This window comes from Octodon degus, unplaced genomic scaffold (genome assembly GCF_000260255.1).
Source record: "Octodon degus isolate 3935 unplaced genomic scaffold, OctDeg1.0 scaffold00205, whole genome shotgun sequence".
Classification (NCBI taxonomy): Eukaryota; Metazoa; Chordata; class Mammalia; order Rodentia; family Octodontidae; genus Octodon; species Octodon degus.
Genome location: NW_004524781.1, coordinates 2,870,319 through 2,882,095, shown reverse-complemented (window position 1 = coordinate 2,882,095; position 11,777 = coordinate 2,870,319).

The following is an 11,777-nucleotide window of genomic DNA, read 5'->3' as shown; positions in this document are numbered from 1 at the left end:
GGGCCTCGGGTCCACTTGCCTGCGCTTCCCCTTGGTCCTCTCCAGTGACTAATAATCACCCTTCTACTTTCATGTCATTTCCTTTCCTGCCTAATTTTTGTAGATGCCACAAATGGGGACAGAGAAAATGTGTGGCTTTCTGGGTCTGGCTTGCCTGATTTATCATGATGGTCTCTGGGTCTATCCATTTTCCTGGAAATAATGGGGCACTGCTCTTTATAGCTAGGTAATATTCTGCAGTGTTGAGGCCACATTCACTGCACACACGCCGCCTGCACACCCCTACAGAGGTCACTTCTGTAGCATAGCTGTCATGGGTTGCTGCAGTGCAACAGGAGAGCAGGGAGTCCTGAGAACGTGCCCACCTGCCGAACTCGCTCAGCACCTCGTGTAGCGTGCCAGGCCTGCCACTCTGTCTGCGCAGTAGTATGAGCTGAAGAGACTAGAAGGTGCTTAAGTCAGCCATTTGGGAATTTAAGAAAGGAGATCATCTCACCTGAGCTGCCTCTTTAATATTCACAGTCATTTAAATTTCTGGAGCCCTTAGTGGTTTTTGAGAATCTGTGTGTTCCAAAGAGTTGGGGAGCTAATATTTATTGAGAGCCCTTTCAAATATGATGAAAAATTGAAGAACGAGTCCATATGCACAAAAAGATTGAGATAAATCAAAAGTGTAAGATAAACATATATTTTAAGCAAGAATTAAGTAAATCCAATGGGAACCTGCTGAAATTGATAACTACAAGTGGCCAGTATCAGTAACAAAACATACTTTCCTCACTGGAAAAGATGCAATAGCTACAGTGGATAATTAAGAAGTTTTGCTTCAGGCATTAAGAGTTATCTTCAATTCCTTTCATCTCACTCCTCTTCTCTTCTCTTCTCTTCTCTTCTCTTCTCTTCTCTTCTCTTCTCTTCTCTTCTCTTCTCTTCTCTCTCTCTCTCTTTCTCTCTCTCTCTGTCACACACACACACACACACACACACACACACACAGGTGCATGTATGATATGCCATTCTACATATGGCCTGTTGAGCTTGGTTTCCTGACCCAACTCTGTAAGGTGCCCCTTTTCTACCAGAGAAACTGAGACTGTGTTGTCTATTAAAATATCCATTGGAACACGTCATGCAGAGAAGTAAAGCCTGTTCACCAGTTGTTGCTTGTTGGGAGCAGTGAAACTGGAAAGTGGAGACATGCACGGAGACAAGACAAGGCCTCGTACCTACAGCAGTCAAGCTGTTTTAGCCTGGGAAAGTGTCCTGCCTGGACAATTCCAGCCATCAGTCAGTAGGCCACCTTGTGTCCCATGATATTAACTGTGCAGGAGTATAAATAAACACCCCTACTGGTATTGTTAGGTCTTCTTCCCCATCTGGGGAAAGGGGTCTCCACCTGAACCAGCTCTTTTCTTTTTCTTTTTTCTTTTTTATTCATTTTAATGAAAAAAATGAAATAGCAATGAAACAATTTCAAAAACAGGTTAGTAGGATAGTTACAATAATTAATACATTGCACAGTGTTGTCTTCATAGTAGTTATTCAGAGATCAAGAAGTAGACATGAAATCTTGTCTAAACACTGCTAGTGCAAACCTTTCTTCTCATTGAACTAAGAGAAAGTAGCTGTATACCTATCCTTAACTATCTTGTATATACATATATTTTTCCATACAAAATGATCCTTTATATATATCCCCCTTTTTGTTTTCTTTTGTCAGAGATGGATGTCCCATTGCTGTTAGAGAAGATATACTTGATGCTAGTCCAAACATTGTAGGCACTTAAATGCAGAAAAATAGCCCAAAATAGTCCAATAGTCCACAATAGTAGTGAGTTACCAGCACAACTGGCAATTGTCCATAGTTGTTGAATTGAGCCTTTTACAGCTCAGCATATTAATATAGCCTTACTTTTTAAAAAATATACCTCATGGTTACACTTTTCTGCTGGATGGATAAGACCAAGTTAAAGCTAGGCCTATATAACTAAAAATGTAACTTTTGCTATCTGATAAAGTCAGTCAAATCCTCTCAGGATTCTCCCTGGAACCCTGTACAGCACCTTGTGGATCTTCTGTCAGTGTCAGCCATGTGGATGAGTCACAGCCATTGCTTGACCAGGTTGCCTTCTGTGAAAGCCTGAGAGAATGTTTTCTTTCTAGGTGACTCCTGAGGCACACTATGCATCGTCGATCACTTTCCTCTGTGGCTCCATAATCTCCTTGATTAGAAAATTTGAGACACCACTGAGGTACAGGATGTCACAGCACAGGTTCTCTTATATCCTGAGTCCTCACTGACCTTGAAGGGCTAGGGCCAAAATGTTGGCTATCTTTTTAGCCCATTTATCTGTCTAATTTTTGGTCTGCAAACTTTAGTTCGTAAACATCCAGAAGAGAAGCTTACTGATATTCTTATCCTATAACACAGGCAGTTAAGCTTAACATCACTATCTGTCTGAACATCACACACCTTAAACATAAAAGGAAGCTTCTATTTTCCAACAACCATGGATGTTCTAAAATTTAAATCCCTATAGGATGTTAAAAAACAATTACACATTTTTACACAGATATTTAGAAATCAAACCATATTCAACATTGTAGCAGTACAATCCTGCTACATTTTTTTGTCCCTTGTTTACTTTTTGCCTTTTTTCAACATGTATTTAGAGTATAGCAATAATAGATATGACATTAGAAGCAGTATGCATTTAGAAGACCAAGATGACAGGTATTTTAAATATGGTCTTAGTATTACACATTGTTGTGTGCATGGTATTTGCTTTGTTCACAGATATCAGCGTGTATAGTTAGTCAGGGTGAGAAGTCTACCCATTAACTACAATTTTCAAAAACCTGATGGAAGATCTTAGGACCATGGCCTTAACCATTTTATTTACGTAAACGTATGGTTTTTGCGCCTGCCATATTTCCTAACTTCTTTCCGTTCTTTCTTCATATCGTTTAATCCTTAAGTTCTCTCTTTTCATTTAACTGTGTTATACCTTTCAGTTTTTATTCTTTTGAGTTCTTACACTAGGGAGATTATGACATTTATGTATGTGAGACTCAGCTCTTTTCTTCCAGTCTGTCTTTCCCTCACCGCTGCCTCTGTTCCTTCCCAGAGGACACCAGGAGACCAGTGAGTCTCTACACTTGAGTGAGCTTGTAAAAGTTCACAATGATTTGAAATTCCAGCTGTGTTATCTCAGGTCTCCTTCGCAGCCTCTCTTTCACAGCTATTTCAGAATCAAGTCTTAAGTAGCTGTAACCCTCAGTTCTCTGGCTGGTAACCAGGCAGTCATTGTCAGGGTTCTCATTCCTGCTGCACATTAGTGAAAAAGAGTTGGAAAAAGTTTTCGTGGTGCTGCTGCCCGGATCCCAGCTCCAGGGATTCCGACTTAGTCCGGAATACACCCCCAGGCACTGGTACTTAAAAATGTAAAGGTAGCACACACAGCCTGTACAGAGGTGGTTGAAAATCTCATCTAAAGCAGCGGTTTGGGACTGAGAGCCCAAGAAAAGCAGCATGAGAAAACAGCCTCCTTTACCTAGAGATTTGTTCCGAGAAGTCGGGTCACACGAGAGTCAGCTCTTAAGACCCAGAACGTGGATGTACGTACACTCCGCGGACAGGAAAAGTAGCAGACTCCATCGCATTAGACTCCAAGTCAAGTTCGCTGTGAATGCAAATCCACAGGCTTCAACCCAGATCCACCAAATTAGAAACTCTGGGTCGAAGCACAGAACTCTGTATTTTACAGATCCTGCAGGTTTTTCTGGGACCTCAATGATGGAGAATCACAGCCCTGGGTGAGCTGCCTTCTGAACTAGTGATTCTCCACCTTTTATTGAGCTCGGGAGCAAAACAGACAAGACTGGGTTGCTGCATGCCCTAAGCCCACACTGTCCTCCTACACAACATCAACATAATCTAAGCCCTCCTGCCCTACTTTTCTACTGTGAGTGAGGCTTGCAAAGGCTACTCAGAGCAGGCAGAGCAAACATTCACATCCTCCTCACCTGGCGTGCCAACTTTCTAAACCATAAGCCTCGCACATGCAGGCTTCTCGGGTGTTTTCCTGGAGACTTGCATCTGAGACAAGTCCTGCTAAGTCTCTGTACACATCATTGTCAAGCTCACTTAAGTGTAGAAGTAAATTACAGTGAGCACTAATGGTAGCCATGAAGAAAGACAAAAATAATGTGTCAGCTCTGGAAAGGGGACACTGCCACCAGTTTTGTCCCCATAAGAGAGGTTTTATGGACCCACTGCACTTCCATCAGACGGGGGTTCTTCAGTACCATCTGATATTAGGCTATCAAAGCAGGCAGACTGGAGTAAGTCCTGTGTTTGTCATTTAACTGCTGTGCAACCTTGTTCAGTTCCCCTAAATGCCTTTGAACCTCACTAGTTAAACTAAAATAACAATAGTCTTTATTTATACAGCTGTTGGAGGGCTTGCACGAAATAATGCTTATGTATTTGGCAAAGTGCCTGGCATTTAGTAGGTGATCAATAAATGTTAACTATCATCATTTTTATTGTCCTTTCCTGTGGCCCTGCTCCGGAGTCCAACTTCTCTTTCCATTATGAGCTGTTAACCCCCAGAGAGGCTCTCGTAAAAGGCCATCCTTCATCCTTTCCTTGGGAGGACTGTGTTCTTGAAGGGCCTGCCATGACTGCAAAGACAGCCAGCTCCTCATCGAGCTCAGAGGTGGCCTGCTCCACTTTGGGGCTGGCACACTTCCTCGCTGTGCTGCATGACGGAGCTTTGCACTCTGAGCTCATTCTTCTCTGTATTTTGTGAGCCCCATTTGCCTCAGGAACCTATTAGGAGATCTTAGCTGAGCAGAGTCTAGCACGGAACATCACCAGAGGCACGTGCTCTAGATCCACCATCGCCCTGTGTCACGAGGCCCACAGACACTAGGAACTACACCAGTGGGAAGGTGGTGCTGATACCTGTTGCCACATAGCTTGGTGGCACTCAGTGGGTTGGCTGTGTGGTCAGGCACAGGCACGTGGCTGCCCCTTGTCCTACCTGCTGATCACCTTAGGAAGTCCTGTGCTTAGTGGAAGAACATGTCCCTGCCTGCCGTGGCAGTCAGCTCTTCTCTGACTTGAGGGTATCATCAGCTTCTTTGACCTGTGAAAGGGCTTACGCATTCTAAAACTCTAGTCAAAGTGCCTCAGAACTTCCGGTGACATTTCATCTGAATTCCCTTTATCCAGCTAGTTTTCTCAGGCCTCTGACAGTAGTAGGCCACATTTCAGGTAAGTAGATCATTATTCTTTGGCAGTGGAGCCCTGGATGGCACCTCTCAGCGAGAGGCCTTCCCGGTGGGCTCTGCCTGTGAAGGCCAGTATGTGGGACTGGCAGCGTGTGGACCCTAACACTAGAGGTGCCAGGAATGTCCCAACAGACCCCTGATCTTATGAAAAAACTTTGCTGGCTCTTCCCTGGAGCTTCCCTGTGTGAAACTGAGCCATCCAACAAACTCACAGTGTGCAGAAGTGTGCTCTGCAGAGGTGGGTTGTTGGGATGCCAGTGGCTGGCTCTGGCGCAGCGGCCTGTGTGTTCGGTCCTTGGGACGGTGGCATGAAGAAAAGTGTGCCCCAGTGCTCCTCTAAGCAACAGGTGGGATATTGTGGTTTTTAATCAACTCTAAGAGTCTTCACAGATACTGTGGACTGGAGGTCAAGTTAGGCTTTTGCTCGATGAAGAGAAAGGAGAATTTGATGAAGATGAACCCTATCAGCATGTGTGGGGGGCATCACCCTGACTTTCCCACGAGATTGATGCCCATGGGGATTGATGCAAGATGGGGTCTCACGTGGGCTCTGAAAACCTCTGTGCCTGCTTCTGCCTCCAGGACACTTCTTTCCTCTGCCTCAGTCCTGGCCTCTATGCCTCTGTGGCGTCACTTTGCAAAATCACACACGCATGTCAGGGGTCTTCAGGTTTATTTATCTATCTATCTGTCTATCTATTTATTTATTTATTGTGACTGGCTCAGCCTGCCCTGGGGGTAGGGCTGGCGCAGTATGTGGTGCTGGGGATCAAACTGCGGGCCCTGCGCTTTACCTGAGCTTGCCTAAGCAGGCGCTTTAGACCACTGAGTTATCTTGCCAGCCCAAGGGTCTTTTGTTATAGAAGTGGACTTTCATTTAGTCTCTTCTATGTGAGACATGACATTGCATTGTGTCACTTTTCTATTCTTATATTATGCTGACATTGCTAGCAGGGACCATATATTTTTCTTATGTCCTGATAATTGTGTTAACAAACATTATATTAGCCAACATTTGTTCACACTATTAGATTTTTATCTAAGTGACATTCAATTATTTTTGGAAATCAAATCTAGATTGAAACAATCAAAATGTTCTACTGTTCAGGTAATTCAAAAAATGTGTCAAATGTTTCCAAGACAACTTCATGGAGGAGTAAATAAACACATTTACTTCCCCCCCCCATTTACTGCTGTACTTTAATAATGCATTTTCTAGAACAGTGATAATTCCCAAGTGTTTGTTGAGTTAGACTAAAACAAAGGATGTGTATTTCTTGCTCACAACAATTAATGTATGTTTCTAATTGCTCATCTTAAGCATTTGAATGATTGCTAATGGAATTGCCAAGTCACAAAACACAAGCATTTAAAAGCTTTGACATTATTCTTTGGTTCAATATATTTTGTGCATTTTCCATTTAATTATCATGTATAGTAGTATCTACTTTCATATTTACTTTATTGGCAAAATGTTTTAAATATTTTTTGAAGTTCTACGACAAGAGTTTGGAAGGAAATTTTTATATTTGTTTTAAAAAATCCCATTTTATCTTATTTTTTTTTCAAAAGTCTGATAACCTAGATAATGTAATTTACCTAGCTGTATTGAGGAACACAATTTAAGATATACTGTTCTCATGTGAGAAAAGTTTCCACATTACATGCTAAGCATATGAAAATAAATATTTCTTACCTGAGAGCGAGTCATTTGAGCCCTTGAGTTTTTGACCCACTGGGCAACACAGTAAAATTTGAAAAAAAACAAACAAACCAGGAAGCAGTGCTCTGGTCCGAGTCGTCTGGCATCAGCTGTGACCGGTTCTCTTCCCCACTTTAAGCTGCCCACAGCCCGCGGGGCCATCCGGGGAGGGATCTCCACGCAGCGCACCTGCTGCTGTGCCCCGTGTGCTGTGCTCTGTGACTGCTGAGAGTGAGTGGGCCTGACATCCTCCCTGCCCCCACTCGTGCCTTGACCTCCCCGTCATCCCTGCTCAGGGCGCTGGTCCTCGCCCCACACACTGCCACGGTGCAGGGCAGGTTTACAGCTGCAGTGGGATTGTCTGATGTATGCCCGTCTTTCTCACGTGACTTTGAGACAGACACACATAGGCCATTCCGTCAGTACCAGCATCACTTCAGAGGCTTTCACAAAAAGCTAATGTGGTACAACATTTCATGAACGTTGGGTAAAAAACAAATGGATTGACTTTTTTCTTCTCTGTAAATTGGTGTGATTGTGGGCACATTGTGCGGACTTCAGAGTTTAGAAGCTTGCTTTACTGAGTGATTCAGCAATTCTATATCCTGAGGCATAGTGGGCACTCCCTAAGGAGGCTGTTCATCTTCTAGGATGTTGTAATGGCTGATTCATGGTAGAATCAAGGTTAGAAGTTTACTATCTGACTCAACAGGGGGTCGGGTCCTTTCTTTGTAAACATCCTCCACCTGTGCCAGAGGAGAGCACGCAAGTGGTGTGAGTGCTACACCGGTCTTCAGGCAGTAGCCTGCGTGCAATATACGGAAGGAAAGGAGGCTTCCTCGCCCCCTCTTTGCTCTTGTTTCTTTTGTCATCATCTGCTGCCTTGAAGTTTTGCTCTTCTGTCATGACACTGAGCCTTGGAGCCAGCTGAGTATGGACTGAAACGTCATAAACCGTGAGCTGAACAAACCTTTCCTTCCTTCATTTTGGGAAACAGGCACTTTGGCCCAGCAATGAGAGAAAAGTAACTAAGACAATTGGTAATGCTATCAACTTTATCTATAACACTGTTAGCTAATCTTGAGATATACAGAGTAAAATATAAGCCCTGCTATCAATGGCCTAAGTCTATTTTGTTTTGGAAAGCTGGGTACCTTTAAGGTTTTTTCATTTTACTTGCTATTTTAAGTCTCTGAAGATGGAAAAATCCAGCACAGTGTGGGTAAGCAGCCAGCCAAGATATAGCTGATGTTTGGGTCACAGTTTCTAGATTAATAAGCTGTGTATGACTTTGTGGAATCTTCTATAAGAGAATTTACAAGTGCAAGCACAAATCAGAATTCTTATTTGCTGGCAGGTGCCAAAATACTTTTATTCATTCACTATTGAGTATTCATTGTGCATATTTACAAAGTAAACACTTTATTGAGTTCTGGGGCTTTAATAGAGAAGACGGGCAAAGATGTCTCCTGTCTTGCTGATACCGTCACTGGTGCTGGGGAAGTGCTGTGTGCCCACGTAGGAGCCCGACATCCCAACCTTGTCACTGGGAGCCAGCGGTGCTTATGTGGAAAAACATGTAGACTTTCTAGACTGGTGGGTGAGTTTCCATTCGAGGTCTTTCACATGCTGTGTGCTTCTGTGTGCTCACCTATGTCACATGAGCGTTTCTTTTCTTTGGTCACATCAGCACCTGATTACGTATCCTGGTCTTCACTCAATATCTGGCCTCAAATTCCAGCATCTAGGAACGGTTATACACCACATGTGGTTGTAAATACCTGCCTGTCTTCAGCTGTTTGTCACAATATCCAAGTTAAGAGGCACTGTATATGCAGAAAAAAATAGGAAAGTAAAAATAGAGACCTGGAATTCTGGACATATTTTGAATTTTCACTCATTAATTCATCCTCTAACAAGACCCAGCACTTTCAGTTTAGTTGAGATTGTGTTTTCCAAAAAGTACTAGGAACATGGAGGGCAGAGGCTGCAGCCACTGCTCCAGTGTCCTGGCAAAGAAAAGAAGCTGCTGAGCATCAACTACCAAGGACTTCTGAGTCCTGAGTTCCCTTCCTCTTTCCTGTCACAGGAGCTCAAGCAGGTGAAAAGACTGTGCACTCCTTGTGTCCACACAGGGAAAGGCCGACTGACAGCACTGCCAGCAAGAACGGCGTTCCTCAGCCAGGGAAGCCTTGTGTCGCTCGCCCTCCCCTCACAATGGCCTTTTCATGTCTGCTTGGCAAGCCTGGCTTGTGAGCAAAGTTCAGTGTGTGAGTAGCTCTCCCCTCCTCCCCTGTTGAAACGCGCATGATGTCACGGTCTCGACACCTGAAGCAGGTTCTGCTGGAGGTCATCATGTCTGTGTGGCTGATGACAGGACCCTACCACATCGCCCTTCTGCTCCTCCATCCTCGACAATTTAGGGCGCAGCTTGGCTTATGTGGTTATGCTGGTCTCCTTTGAGTCCCAACACAGCTGACTGAGCTCAAACTTACCACTCATCTTCAGGCAAAAGAAGGGACGGCAGCAGTCTTATACGATTATGCATTCTTTTTACCTGAAAAACTGTAGCTTTCCAAGGAACTCTGAGTGTCTTTACCCAGAAATGTCAAATTGCCATGAGTGGTTGTTATGGTTTAATTTTGAAATGCCCCCAGATCTCGTGTGTTCAGAAGTGGGGCATCTGGGAGGTGACTGGTCGGGGAGTCTCCAGAGGTGCACTCGTAGCTGAGTGTGCCCGAGGTGGCTGCGTGGGGCGCTTGGGTGCTGCAGTTGTCTCTGGCACCTCCCTTCATCTTCCACTTCCTGGCTGCCTTGGGGACCACTTTCTTCTGCTGTGTCCTCTGCCTCATTAATTCTGCTTCGGAGCCAGACAACAGTTAGCTGAGTGTCCCAAACAGTGAGCCAAAACAGGCTTCTCCTCAATGGCAAGTGGTAGTTATTGTGTCCCAGTGACAGGAAGGTGGCTAATAAAGGGTACTGCAACTCAAAACAAAATTATAATTCTATATATGAAGTGAGTGAGACTAGGCCCTGGTAAGAACTATGTCAGAAATCCCAAATAGTGGCCTGGCTTTCCCATGTGCCAGGGACATGGCAGAGGGTACAATAACCAATAGCTCTTTCTAGAACTTTCATCATGTAAACACAGAAATTATCATCAGATGATTGCTATTCCAGAATATCACTGTGAAAGGAAATTCTTCTGCTCCTAAAACAGCGTGAGAGCCAGACATGCTCCTCCAAAGGGACAGCTCACCATGCTGGTGAGAGTCTGAAAGAAAAGCAAGGGGCACTCAGCACCTCCCATGGAGAGCACGCATAGGCAACGATTCCCTGGAGGAAAGGAATGTGCCGTATTTCAGGAAATTCGAAAGAAGGTAAGTGTGGTAGAAGCACAGGACAAAGCAGGAACAGCGATGTACAAGCACAAGCCAGTTAACTAGGAGGTCATAGGGCTGGGGAGATAGCTCAGTGGTCTAAGCTCCTGTCTGGCAAGTGTAAAGATCCAGGTTCCATCGCCAGCACCGCGAGCTGGGCCAACCTTGGGCACACCTTGCCAGCCCCTGAAACCGGATGTGGTGGTGCATGCCTGTAATCTCAGCCTGGGCTGTGTAGTAAGATCATGTACCAAACAAACAAACAAACAAACAAACAAACAAGATATTGAAACAATAAGAAGCTCACAGATTAGAATGTGTAAGGGATTTGCGTGAGTACAAGCTTTGGAAACTGCACTTACAGCCTCAAACCCGTCCTGAAATTTAATCAGTACATCAAACAAGTCAACCCCTCCCCCTTCTCTGTTCATGCAATAAGAGAAGACTGAAATGAAAATGTTACTTTACGGTAATTCAGTTATTTGTAGTTGACAGACAATTTTCCATAACATCGCAGCATGACAAGTTTTGATAAACAACCATTATTCTGCCGTGCAGCTGTGGAGGTTGAGTGCCCGTTCTGAAGCGACCTCCCGCACAAGCCCAGTGAGACTCAGGCAGCTCAGCTGAGGGACACGGGTGTGCACATGCACACCGTCTTCTCCGGAACCCCTTTTTCTTCTGACAAGGCCCCAGACTCAGGAGGGCTTCCCTCCACTGAGCTCCTGCAGACCCGCTCACTCTCAAGTGGCCCACCCCAAATCCCCGGCTGGCTCGAGTGTGAGCCTTCTGCTCACTGCACGAGGAGGCCCGGACTCCCCATGTGAAACCTCGCCCAATGCACTGACCCCCGTTACCTGAGATTCTGGGTGCGGAAGGGTGTGAAGAGGAAGCGGCGGCTCTTCCCCATTAGTGGCCCAAAGCGGATGTTCTCCTAGAAGCCAGCAACCATCATAAAAGTGCACAAATTAAATTACTGTCTCTTTGTGTCTTTACCATCAAATGTGAAACAGAAGGCAAAGTTGTAAAACATGTTCTAGGATCAAATGGGGTTTAAGAAAAAGCCAGAGGAAGAATAAACAGTGAGCGATTAGCATGCTTCTCTTGCCTTATTTGCACTGAGTGATAAAGAGAGGAATCCGAAAGACTATGGAAAGGAATAAGAAATAATCCAGGAAAATCATCCTTTACAAGATTTTGTTTGACTCTGCAAAATATTTAGTAGATAAAGCATCATGCAGGGCTCGCTCCGGAGGCAGTCTGTGGGGAAGCAGGTGGGGTGGCTTTCAACAGTGAGCGCACAGACCTGAGAACTTCATCTGGGGGCTGGTGAGATGGCTCAGTGGTCTAAAGCACCTACTTAGAACAAGCTAAGCTAAGCAAAGCACAGGGACCAC